This window comes from Protobothrops mucrosquamatus, unplaced genomic scaffold (genome assembly GCF_001527695.2).
Source record: "Protobothrops mucrosquamatus isolate PMUCROS unplaced genomic scaffold, P.Mucros_1.0 scaffold156, whole genome shotgun sequence".
Taxonomy (NCBI): domain Eukaryota; kingdom Metazoa; phylum Chordata; class Lepidosauria; order Squamata; family Viperidae; genus Protobothrops; species Protobothrops mucrosquamatus.
Window position 1 is genome coordinate 853581 of NW_015386520.1, and position 12759 is coordinate 866339.

Consider the following 12759-nt stretch of genomic DNA (forward strand, 5'->3'; position numbering starts at 1 on the left):
TACCATCTTGTGGAGTCCATTTAAGGTGACTATATAATCAACCATAATAATATAAGTGGTAACTGCTATGCATAAGAGCAAAATCCCAAAGAAGATTAGCAGCCACTGAACTTTTGGGTTTTAAAGAAGTAACCTAGCAAAAATGGGGGAGGGGGGAGAGGAAATATTTCATTAATAATGTAGTAGATATAACCTTATGATCAGTGGTGGGATTCAGATATGTGAACAACCGGTTCTCTGTGTGGATGCTGCTTCCGGAAGTCCATTCGGGGCCTGGGCAACAAAAAATTAGCTACCAGTTCTGCCGAAGTGGTGCGAACTGGCTGAATCCCACCACTGCTTATGATATGTATTGTGTACATATACATTATAAATACATATACTGTAGATACACAGTTAATATAAAAGTAATAGAGAGTAAGTAAACTGCTGATCCTACTGATGGATACATAAAGAAAAAAGAGCATTAGTGTTCTTTAGGGCTAGAGCCTTGAAAATTGTTAATCCACCCCAGGAAGCCCCAAATCACATTTCATTTGGCTTCCTCTCCCATTAATCTGCTGCAACATTTAGCTGAATTTTAATTTTCAGGATCATCAGACTCGCAGTCTATAAGCAGGAGTAGGAGCTTCCCAGAAAAGAACAGCCCAGCATCACGGTCTTTGTAATGAGCTCCTTAGCCTATCTTAATTTCTGAATGCACTCTCTCTCTGCCTCTCTCTCTCTCTCCCTCCCTCACAAATAATACCTTGAGTCTGTTGTTAACTCCAAAGATCTGTGAGCCGTGGGCAGAACTTCCACCAAATTTTCTACCTACTTTTCCGCACTGGATATTTTTTTTAACAATGAAAAGCTTTTAATAATGGTATCCAGATATGCATGATATGGTTCAGAGCCACTCCTAGGTGGAAACTAGACACCGAGGAGACTTCTTGGGCTGCTATAAGCCAAACCTATCCACAACTCCTGGATTTACCATTGGCCCATGCCTGCCATATTAACCAGCCTCCCTCCTCCATATGTACATGTCCATACAGGGGCAGAGGCAAAGAGCCCAACTTCTTAAACCCTACGATTCCTATCTGCCTATCTTTATCCTTTTCAAATGTCGACCCTCAAGAACAATTTACCTAATCCAAGAGTTTTTTGCTCAAAACATGGCTTTTGCCACCAACAAAAGGGAGAAAATGTAGCACTGAGCTTCGATAGTTATGTTGTGAATAGATATTGACATTTTAGAAATAATTCAGAGGTAAAAGCAATGGAATGCAAGACAAGAAAAAAAACCTGAAAGGTCTATTTATTATGAACAAAGATAGATTAAAGAACTTACAAGCAGTAGCCATGGAGAATAAGGGTAAACATAGGTACAGTGGCAAAGGAAAAGACAGGATAATGGTATATGCAGCAGCAATACAGTTTAGGAAACCTCAAATATTAAAGCATTACTGAGTACATCTTAGAGATGTTGTGGAATTTCTTTTTCTCTGGAAAGGAAGTGCTCTCAGGAACGGACCACTAAAACTCTTATGTATTCCATAAGAACTTCACTAGAATTGTTTGGAAATCTAAACAAATGCTTGTGCCTTATGACTATGATTTTTGGAGAAAATGCAGGAGTTGAATAAATTGTCCAGTGATGAAGAATAGTACATCAGAACTTAAGGGACTTCTTTTATATCTTTTCTTGTCTACAAAAGTCAAAACTAATTGTGCAAAAACATTTTTAAAAATTGAAATTTTGCAAAAAAACAAAACACCCTACTAACAATGATAAGTTTTGATCACATATTTTAATGTAGGTTACAGAACACAGCTTTCACTGGCATAGCATTTTTTATAGTTGTAGATCCTTTCTTTTTTTTTTAGTAAAGATTTTATTGGGTTTTTTTTCATCAACATATGTTAATTTTTCCAATCAACAAGTTGTCTGGAGTTTGCTATGCTAGTACATGTTCAATTCCTAATCCTTCATTCTTTCCTCTAGCCAAGAATAAAATAGGTTCCAAATTTGATAGTAGTCTGTATCTTCTTTATCAAAGTTGGAGTATCAATTAGACAGGTAGAGACGTGTAAGGTTATAAAAGGACTAATAAAGAAGAAGACCACCGTCAGGAAACAAGAAGGTCATGACACGTTTTTAATAAGAGCGACGACATCATTACACATTCTAATTTATATTAAAGACGAATAATCAGAAAAGATTCCACTGGTTGAAAAAATGTTACTTTTCCTCCGCACAAATAAATTGAAGAAAAAAATATCGTAAATAAAAGAAACATTTTATTCATTGCAACAATAATACAGACAACTTGCATGTGCAAAGTTTGCCAGCCGGGTGCTTTGGCGCGCTCAGCAGAAATTCCTATTGGCTTTCGAAAGCCAATAGCGGGAGTAGCGCAGCTCATGCAAAAGTTGAAAAAAAAACCATCAAAAAAAGGTGCCGGAATGCCGTTCTGAGCGTTCTATGAGGGGGAAAAAAAGCCCTGCAGATTAGTCTTCAAATATTGAAAAGGAGGACATGTAGGAGGACACTTTTTGAGGGAGGACAGAACTTACAAAAGGAGGACTGTCCTCCCTAAAGGAGGACAGTTGGTCACCTTGTCTTTTCAGGCATAATACCTAGTAAAAAAAGTTCAGATTTAAAGTCCACTTGTTCACCCAATATTTTTTCTAACCACATATGTATCTTTCCTCAATAGGCCTTTGCCTTACCACATGTCTGCCAAATGTGATAATACATGCCTATGTTATGTTTACATTTCCAACATCTATCTGACATATTTTTAAACATTTTTGCTAATCTTGCTGGCGGTAGGTGCCATCTATAAAACATTTTATACAGATTTTCTTTGTATGAGGTTGACATTGTTAATTTGTAGTTTCTCTCCCATAACATTTGCCATTTTTCTAATTCTATATTATAGCCAAAAAAAATTGCCCATCTTGTCATTGTTTCTTTCACTTGTTCACTTTCCATATCCAAAATTAACAAAAAGTTATACATTTTCTTGATTAATTTCTCACCTGAGGTTAACAAAATCTTATCAAACACAGTTTGATCCTTATAAAATCCATACATTTTTACATCTTTTTTCATATCTACTTTGTATCTGTAAATGTGTCCACCAGGACAAGTTAATTCCCTGATTTTCCAATTCTTGTTTAGATTTTAATTTCCCATCAATATCTAGAATATCTTTATATGTCCATATTTTTTCAAAGTCTACAAGTTCGGATGTATAAATGCCTCCATCGTTGATAACCACCCTGGAATTTTTAAATATATTTTAGCTTTAATTTTTTCCCATACTGTTGACAAGGCATTTCTTATAAAATGATTTTGAAAGTACTTATGGACTGACAAAAAGGGCATGGTATTCTTTCGCACGGTGGGGTTAACATTTAGTACAGGGAGATTTATGTTATTGGAAAATAAAGATTCACAATAGGTCTCTTTCACCCATGTTAACACAGATGCTTGGTAATACAACGTCCATTCCGGCTAGTTGTAGATCCTTTCATATCCAAGAGGATTTGGGGATATTTCCATATCATGTATATGTAAGAGAATATTTGATTTAATCACATATTTGCCTATAACTAAATCTTTCACTATAGTTTTAGTATTGGGTTTGTCTAATTAAACATTTATATATTCTGAAAACTGTGCAACTTATTAATCATAGTGCCATTTAATTTCCAAAGATGAAACCATAGAGAATGAAAGGATTCATTAAAAGGATATTGAAAAATATACATCCTGAAACCTCTTGAAGATGCTTAAAGATTGGCTATTAAGAAATAACTGACACAAATTTTTAAAAAGCTAAGCAAAGTCAGACCTAGATAGAACTTAGTTGAAGACCAGAGGAAATCCCAGACTTCTAGAATAGATGGGGACCTTGAAAAAAAAATTCCCAGAGAAGGGCAACATCAAAACACCTCCACACTGTTGCCAAGAAAACATGGATGTAATTACCAGTATGTACAGGATGGGCCAACTCGCCACAGGACAGCTTGCCGCAGGACAATTAAACAAATACAAAAGTTTAATTAATTTTGATGGAACTGTAACTAATAACAATACAATAAAGTAAATCCAGAAATACAAGTTACAATAATTTTGACAAAAATGTGGTCACCAATAAAAAAAGTACCTGAATGAAATGATTAGTGTTGAATTGTCCCACAGCGAGCAGGCCGCCGTGAGTTGTTCAATGCGAGTTGGTCACAGCGAATTGTTGTGGCAAATTGGCTGCAGCAAATTGTCCATCCATCTATGTAACCACCAAATTAAGTTCAACTTAAGAGGGACTCAACTTGATTTACTGTTCATTTTTATTTATTGCATTGACCATTGATTGTCCTTTCTCTTGATACTCTCTTTCCTATTATTTTGAAACTGTGTCTGAATGTTGGACAGTTACTGCTCTTGTTCAGGTTTAACTGTAAGATTTGTAACTTTTAGTTTGCAAAGTTTCTGAGAAGCACAACAGAGGAAAAAGAAAAAACAGAAAAGCAATGCATACTGACAGGAATCTTACCATGAAGATAATAAGGAGATGTCTATGGAGATTCTTAATCATCCAGGCCAAGGGTAGGCAACCTTGGCTCTTTTATGACTCGTGGACTTCAACTCCCAGAATTCCTGAGCCGGCCATGCCGACTCAGGAATTCTGGGAGTTGAAGTCCACGGGTCATAAAACAGCCAAGGTTGCCTACCCCTGATGGCCATAGTTGTCCCAACCATGGTTGTCCCAAAGGTGCTTTACAAAAGGCAACTAGACTTTCTCGATTTCTAAGAAAGAAAGTTCAGTTGCCTTTTGAAAATCATCTTTGGGACATAATAAGGAGATAAATCCAATAAAGGCAACAGTACAAAAAATAGAATATAAAGTTAGAATATAAAGCTATCCAGAGATTGCCCAAGATGCTTTAACAGCCAGAGCAAGAGCTCTCTAATTAGACCATCCTATCTTGTGTCAATCCAAAGACTCAATTCATTCCCAACTTGGAAAAAATGGAACCATTACTTCTGGAAAGATATTGTTTAAAAATTTCTATTCCTCTTGGGGGTGATTTTTGTGTTGTTGTTTTGGTCCTTTAATTGAGATTCCGGCCCCCCAGCATTTCGCCTCCTTAATCTTTTCTTTTCAAGGCAACAGTTCAGTATTTCTCTAGAGCACTGTTTCTCAAGTTTGGCAACTTGAAGATACATAGACTTCAACTCCCAAAATTCTCCAGCCAGTGCTGGCTTGGGGACTCTGAGAATTGAAGTACACACATTTTCAAGTTGCCAAGGTTGAAAAACACCCCTCTAGAGCAGATATGTCAAACACAAGGCCCGGGGGCCGGATGCGGCCTGCGAAGTGGTTTCATGTGGCCCGCGAAGCCATCCTGGAAACAGTGTGGGAAATGGCCCCCGCTGCCTTGGCCCTGGCCCAGGCCAGCCAGGAGCCAATGTACAATTTTGTGGTGGCCATCTATGCTGAAACATATTCAGTCTTAGCTCCACAAGGCCGTCAGGAAACGGCTTGGTGCCGCAGGTGCTCAAGGGCCAGGCTGGGCATTTGACCTCTGCTGCCCAGGGCTCTGGGCAGCCCGCGCCACCATCCAGCCCCCTCCGCCCCGCATGGCCTGAGAGGAACAGTGAGGCTCCTCCAGTGGATGCCTTGGCACTTGCCCTGGTCCCATCCCCTTCTGCTAGAGACCCTCAGACCTGTCCCACTCCTGCCCAGGCCCCCACAGGCACTCTTGACGCGAACGATGTAGAGCTGGCCGTGCCCACCCAGCAGGCCACACCCACTCCATCCATGCCCACCCAGTAGGCCGCACCCACCCTGGCCACACACACCCCGAGGGCAACCGCAATGCTGATGCGGCCCTCAATGAAATTGAGTTTGACACCCCTGCTCTAGAGGAACTCTAAGATGATCAGGAAGCTCGAACACCTTCCATTTGTTTAGCTTAGAAAAAAGCTGCTTTTTTAGGATTGAGATTTATGAAATTATGCATAGCAAAGAAAGGACCATCAGAAAGATTTTTCTCCATTTCCCAAAGTGCTAAAACTAAAGATCACTCAGGGAAACTGAACTGTTAAACATTCAAAACTGGTAAGAGGAAATATTTCTATTTTTTTTAATAATAATTTTGTTAAAACTTACAATGATATAAAACTTACAATGACAAAAAGCTAATACAAATTTAAAAAAACTGAAGATGCAGAAAAAAATAGAAAATAGAAAAAATAGAAATGTAGTAACAAAAAAGAAAAATGTATAAACTACTTCCTTCTCCAAACATAAGCAATTATAGTAATGTATCACCTTCTGTTAAATTACAACAAATGATCCCTTCTTCCCATATCCAATCTATTATTTATAAACAAATCCTTAACACCTTGTCATTTCAGTCCTCATGTCAGCAAAAGTCTATTAAGAATTACCAGATATAACAATATATCTATTTTTAACCTTGATCAAATAAATCAACTTTATATTCCTTCCTTTTACTTATAGTAATTTTGATCTTTAGTCTCTGTTTACAAAATTTCTCATTCTCCAATGCAGGAAATTTATCTAGATCATTTTCTTGCTTTATTATTTGCACATCCTTTTCAATTATTGAGACATCAGCCAGTTTGCTTTGTGTATACAGAATAGCTTCTTTTCTCCTCTCATTCTTGCAGCCTGTCATTTTTTGATTGGGAGCCACCCAGAGTTGGTTGGAAGAAGGGAGGCTATGTAAACGTTTTAAATAAACAAACTTTGAAATCTACATTCAGATCAGTCTCAGTCTTGCGTAGTAATACTTGTTCTTTTTCCACTTCATCTTTTAAAGAGGCAGACACTCTTAATAGTAACTTCTGGATCCATTATTCAAAATTATCCTTCAGTATGTTCAACGTCTCAGAGAAAATATGAAATGAATAATTATTATATAGCTTTTGATTAATTATTGTTATTTATAAATATTTGTATATATAATTTATATATATATAGTTTATAGTTAAGTTTGTATATTAGAGTTATAGTAAGTTTATATTTGTTTATATTATGAATGGGTTGTTTGGGTTAAACTTGGATTACTATATGTTTATTCCTGTATTCAGCTCTGGGAAGTCAGGGGGGGGAGGGGATTAGGGGAAAGAAATTATAAAAATTGATGTATTTATATGTTAGAGGTAAATAATGGAATTGTATTGAGAAGAGGAGATGCTCGGCTGGTACCCCAAACTGCACTCGATGAGGTGGTTAGAAAGGAGATGGGATGTAGGTAGGTGGAAAGGAGGAAGGAGGAGAGGTTGTGAGTCTAGAGGGAGGAAGGACAGGAAAGTGAATGAGGGTGGAGGCAAGGCGGGGACTGACGAGCGTTTCCGAAAAGGTATTGACTAGGATTATTTTTTTTGTTTGTGTATGTAAATGCTGTTTAATTACAAAAATCAATAAAAAATTTATTAAAAAAAATTATCCTTCAGTATGTTCAATGTTGAAATATTTCATATTTTGCTCCATTCCATTTTAGTAAGTTAAATTTAAGAGTTCTTGTCCATTAATTGTAATCTTTAGTTATTTTAGTTCCCTCTAGTGCCCAACCTTTAAAATCCCATCCTGTCATGTGTTTTTAAAGAAATTCCCAGACTTTAAGCTAGGGTGGATGGAGCTCTTGTCAGATGAGTTTTGTATATAGTTGCTGGATTGTTATCTTTTGTATTTGCATTACTGTTACACTGTCAGCTGCCGAAAGTTGTCTGGAATCTAGTAGTTTTTGAAGCATTATCCTACTGATAGCCAACCAACTCCCTTTACATAATTTCTTTCCAAAATTCCAATGAGTTAGAAACAATAAGGTATTCTGACGGTCTTTTATTGTTTTGTATTCTTTTACTATAGATGCTTTATTCTATTTCCATTATTGCATTGGAACTGCCAAATCTTTTTGATTGTATTAGAGCACAAATGCAATGCAATCCATAAGGTAGGGAAGGTATGCAAATTCTTTCCAACCCCTTAGTAGGACTTCCATTCTGGGTCATGTGACCAGGAAGAAGAGCTTAAAACAGAGCAATTGGCTACATTCTGAGCCACTGGCCAATTGCTTTTCCCAAAAGGATGCATTCAAGGAAATTTTCAGGATTTTTTTCCCCCTCTGCAATCTCTGGCCCAGATTCAGGACATTTTTATATTAATCTTCTACTTCGCTTCTGTCTCCACCCCAAAGTTGGTTCTGTTCCATTCTGTTTTCAAACAATTATTCTTATGAGAGTCAAACAGAGTCCTAAGCCCCCTTATATTTCTTTCCAACTTTCAATTGTGTTAGAAAGAATAAAAATGACTTACATGACGATTAGATTTGTAGTTTAAATGAATCTATAAGAGTTGCCAGGCTTCTAGGAGAGGCTTTAACTGTATAACAACTTTGATTTAAATACAAAATTTTAGACATGTTATTAGGTTCCATTTGTAATTTCCTTTCTTTTGTATTGTGTCTTTTATCATTCAAAAATCATAATTACTGAGAAAAAGAAAAAAAATCCTTACACAGTGCTGCTTAGAATGATGTGTCTGAACACTCTTTGAATCGGAAAGATTCAGATTCAATTTATTACCACTTGTAATAAATGCAGAAAAATATTTCTGGCTTTGACCATAAGACTATTTTTACATTTATTTAAAATATTTTATACTGATTTGCAATATATTTGAACAATAAAAATATGAAATATAATTAAAACGGCAGCATGAAATGTTAGATAATGCCACAATAAAAATATCTAACAGAGAAGCTGAATATCCATTCATTTAAAAGCACAAGGTTACAGAAATTGTAAAACAATTCTAAAGTCGAAAACCCCAAATATAATTGGAAACTCTTTTATACTGTAATTCCCCTTCTTTCTCTTCAGATCTCAAAATACTCACTGGCTCATCATCGCATTTACCTTCTAAAATTTCTTATTATCTCTCACAAGTCATGAAGACTGCAGGAGAGAGGAAGATCAAAAGATGGTCATAGCACTATCACTCCAGTTGAAATGCCTTGTTTGAAATCTCCACAGACTCCATTGGCACCTTCACACAAGTAAAGGCACAGAGAAAAAAATGTCACATGACAACCGCAGTAAATTGATGAACAATATTATTTATTTCCTACAAGAATTATTATCTCACAAAATTTTCTAGGTACACAAGAGTGGAACTTTACAATGGCATTAATGAGAATAACCACTGGATCCCACTTGGGAGAACAGTTTATGATTAGTGGACTATATTTTTTCATTGGTCAAAATGGTATACTGTTAAGAGACCACAAGAGGACGCCCTCACTTTAGAGAACATTCATGATTGGAGCTGGATAAGAATGCATAGCATTCCTCCAATTTAATTGTTGCATTTTTTCTTATTTTGCTTTGTGTTAATAAAGTTTTTAAAAGAATACACTTTCAATTTTCTAGTTAGAAAGCTGGAGTGCTGAACTTCAATTGTCCAAGTTCAAACTGAAGCTCATGGGTGAGCATACTGATTATTTTTGAATCCTGTACTCCTTCCTCAATCAATCCCAAATAGATACTATTCTAACAATATTGTTTCTACGTGCTATCTTGTTGTTGTTAGAAATATTTAAATCACAACTTATCTAATGTCAGTGTATTAAATAAGTGTAAGGAAGGGGAGGAGTGAGCGAGCAATTTTTCTTTTGGGAAGTTTTTATAAAATGTCTATTCCACTTTATCATTAAAAGCAATCTCAAAATTGAGGGGAGATTTCCCATTTTAAAGGATTAATTAATTAATCTAATTGGAAAACCAACTGAAATTTAATATCCCAATTTTCTTTTTACACCATTGAAAATTCATGAGAAAGGATGCTGCTTTTGCTTGAACTTTGCTACAGAATTTCAGCAGCATGATTTTGGGAGCCAGAAAGTTTGCAAAAAAGGTTTCAGTGACTGGTTTCAGAACTGACTTCCAGTTCTAAAGTAGCTTACAGCAAACTTGTTTTACTTGACTCTGTGTGTGTGTGTGTGTTTGTGCGTGTATGCCTGCCTCCAGATAGTGTTGACTCTTGGCAACTGCAGATAACTCCCTGCAGTTTTCCTCTCAGGATTTCGGAAGTGGTTTGCCATTGCCTGCTTCCTAGAGCTGCAAGAGAGTGACGGGCTCAGGGCACCCAACTGGCTTCATGACTAAAGTGAGACTAGAACTCAAAATATCCTGATTTCTAACCTAATGCTTAACCACTACACCAAATTCATAAGTCTCTCCTTATAAATTTAGTGGGCCATAATTCCAAAGGCTGAAGTACAAGTTGCACCAACAAAATGCTTAGGGAAGTTAAGTGTCAAAGGATTTCGTCTTTCTAAAGATTATGGGTGAAAGTAATGGCAGAACAGCCTGCTGGTAAAACAACTTCCTGTTGCCAGAAACATAAAAAGTAAAATTTTATTGATACATATTACCTTGCCCAAAGCAGGATACCATAGTATTAGAAGAGCCACATAACCACCTTGTGTGTTTTGGTGATTGAACAAAAGTATTCAATGGGTTTCATGGTTAAGGGAAAAATCTGAACTCTTGATTCCTAAAATCTAGGCCTACCATATACTTCTTGGGATAAAGCTAACTGGGCTATTCTACAGCAGAGTTTACAGCTTAAGGAGAAAAAGTTGATGGTACAGTGAAAATGCAACTAGTGGCTAATTACTTGACAACTATCTGTGATCCAGCACTGTGAATTTTCTCACAGAATCCAGGTCAAATCTTTTGCAAACAAGAATCCATTATAAAAGAGGATTACAGCCATCAGAGTTGAATTGAGACCCCCTCATAAAATTGAGGGCTGAGGCTTTACTGAAGTCTACAAAAGCTACAAGCAGGGCCACTGGCCCCAACCCTTCATTTGACTTACCACCTGGTTGCCCAACTGCTGATTCCAGTTATTTGTAAAAATCATTCACTGTGGGAGTTTTTAGAAGCTTTGATGATTTAGAGCTATTGTTAGTACCTGGGTGTGAATTGTGGCTCCCTGTCACCAGCACAAAAGGTAGGACAAGAGCTATTCCTTCTGAACTCTGATCAAGAAAGAAGGGGTGGCAGAGAGAAAGAAAAAAATCATTACCTTCAATAAGATCATCTAGTCTTACCTTTGGATGGGTCAAGAATTGTCTTTCAATTCATACAATAACCAACACATTCAACTGAGGTTATCTTCTAAAAAGTATAACTACAATTCAGAGAACAAACCCTTCAAAAGCAGCTACATTTCCAATTATCATCGGTATCATCAGTCCTCAACTGGCTCATGTACAGTATCCAGTTGGAAAGAAATAGTAATTGGAATTAGTGCAAGTGTGGCATAAAAGCTCATGTTTTTCATCTTCCAAGAGTCTATTGGTTAACCTTGAGATGTATTTTACAAGTAACTCAAACTACCTATCGGTCTTTTTGCCAAACCAAGCAGCATGCACCTGTCAAGTCTCTAAGTCATATGTATCCAATCCACAGCCTGCAGGCCACAGGTGGCCCTAGACAGCTAGTAACGTGGCCCCATAAGATTGTAAACTTTTAACATTATGTAATATATATATATATATACATACATTTACTATAGTATATATTTTATACATGGCCCAAGGCACTCAATGCAACCCAGGCAAGCCAAAACGTTGCATACTCATTCTCTAAGCTTTTCCTTCTTTGCACCTGCTTTTTTCAAAATCCTTTCAATGGCAGCAACAATATATAAGGTACTCAAATGTTGATCACTCATAGTCAATATGCAGTTTTTAGTTGATAATCTCCGGCTCCTTCTGCATTGATCATTAAATTATCATAAGCTATCACAAAACATTAAATTAAACACAAAGAAGAAATTATCTAGGAGTCTCTAAAGTCAAAAGAGTGGAAATCATAAAAACAGGATGGCAAGATACTGGAAAATTTAGATTTAGGAAAACAAATCTAAAGCATTTTCAGATAGCTGTTCTATCCCTGCTTAACAATCAGAGAAAAATACCTTTAATGACTGCCTTACACAGTGAATGTTTGAAGTTACGACAGGGATGAAAAAGCAACTTTGCAACCGATCCTTTGCTGAAGTAAGATCATTTCACTTAGTGACTGCTTAACAACTGAGTTGTCAGTCCCAACTGTAATTGCTAAAAGAGGATTAGCTGTAAATTTCTTCCATTTTTCTTGATGCTAAAAATTTACCTAAACAGACAAATAAAAACAAATCTTGCTGCAATGTTTTCACTTCATTTATCTCCTATCTTTGACCTCAGGGAAATTTTGACCAAAGTTCCAACATCTGGTGTCTTTATGGTTAATATGTACTCTGCAAATACAGAAATCTATTTCTCTGATGCTATTACTATTTGAAGAATATTAAAAATATATTCCTTAAAATGGAACTTAAGCTAATTAATAAGAAATTAATTATGAAGTGCAAATAATGAATTGCCTTTTCTTTCCATAGATCAAATGCAGCTCCAGAACCACGTATGATTCTTGGCCTAATTTCATTCAATCCTCTGCCTAATTTCAAGCGTCTTCTGCAAATTATCAGATTTCCAGCAGCCTGCAAGAAAGCAAATTTGGTGACAAAAAGAGGAAGCCCTGTCCTTTAGCCCCAGCAATTTTTAAATTAATTATTAGATTTACATGCCATCTTTATTTTGTACAATTCAAGATGTTGTACATTAACCTCCTGCCTATTTTTCTTACAACAACCCTATGAGATGGATTAGGTTGAGAGT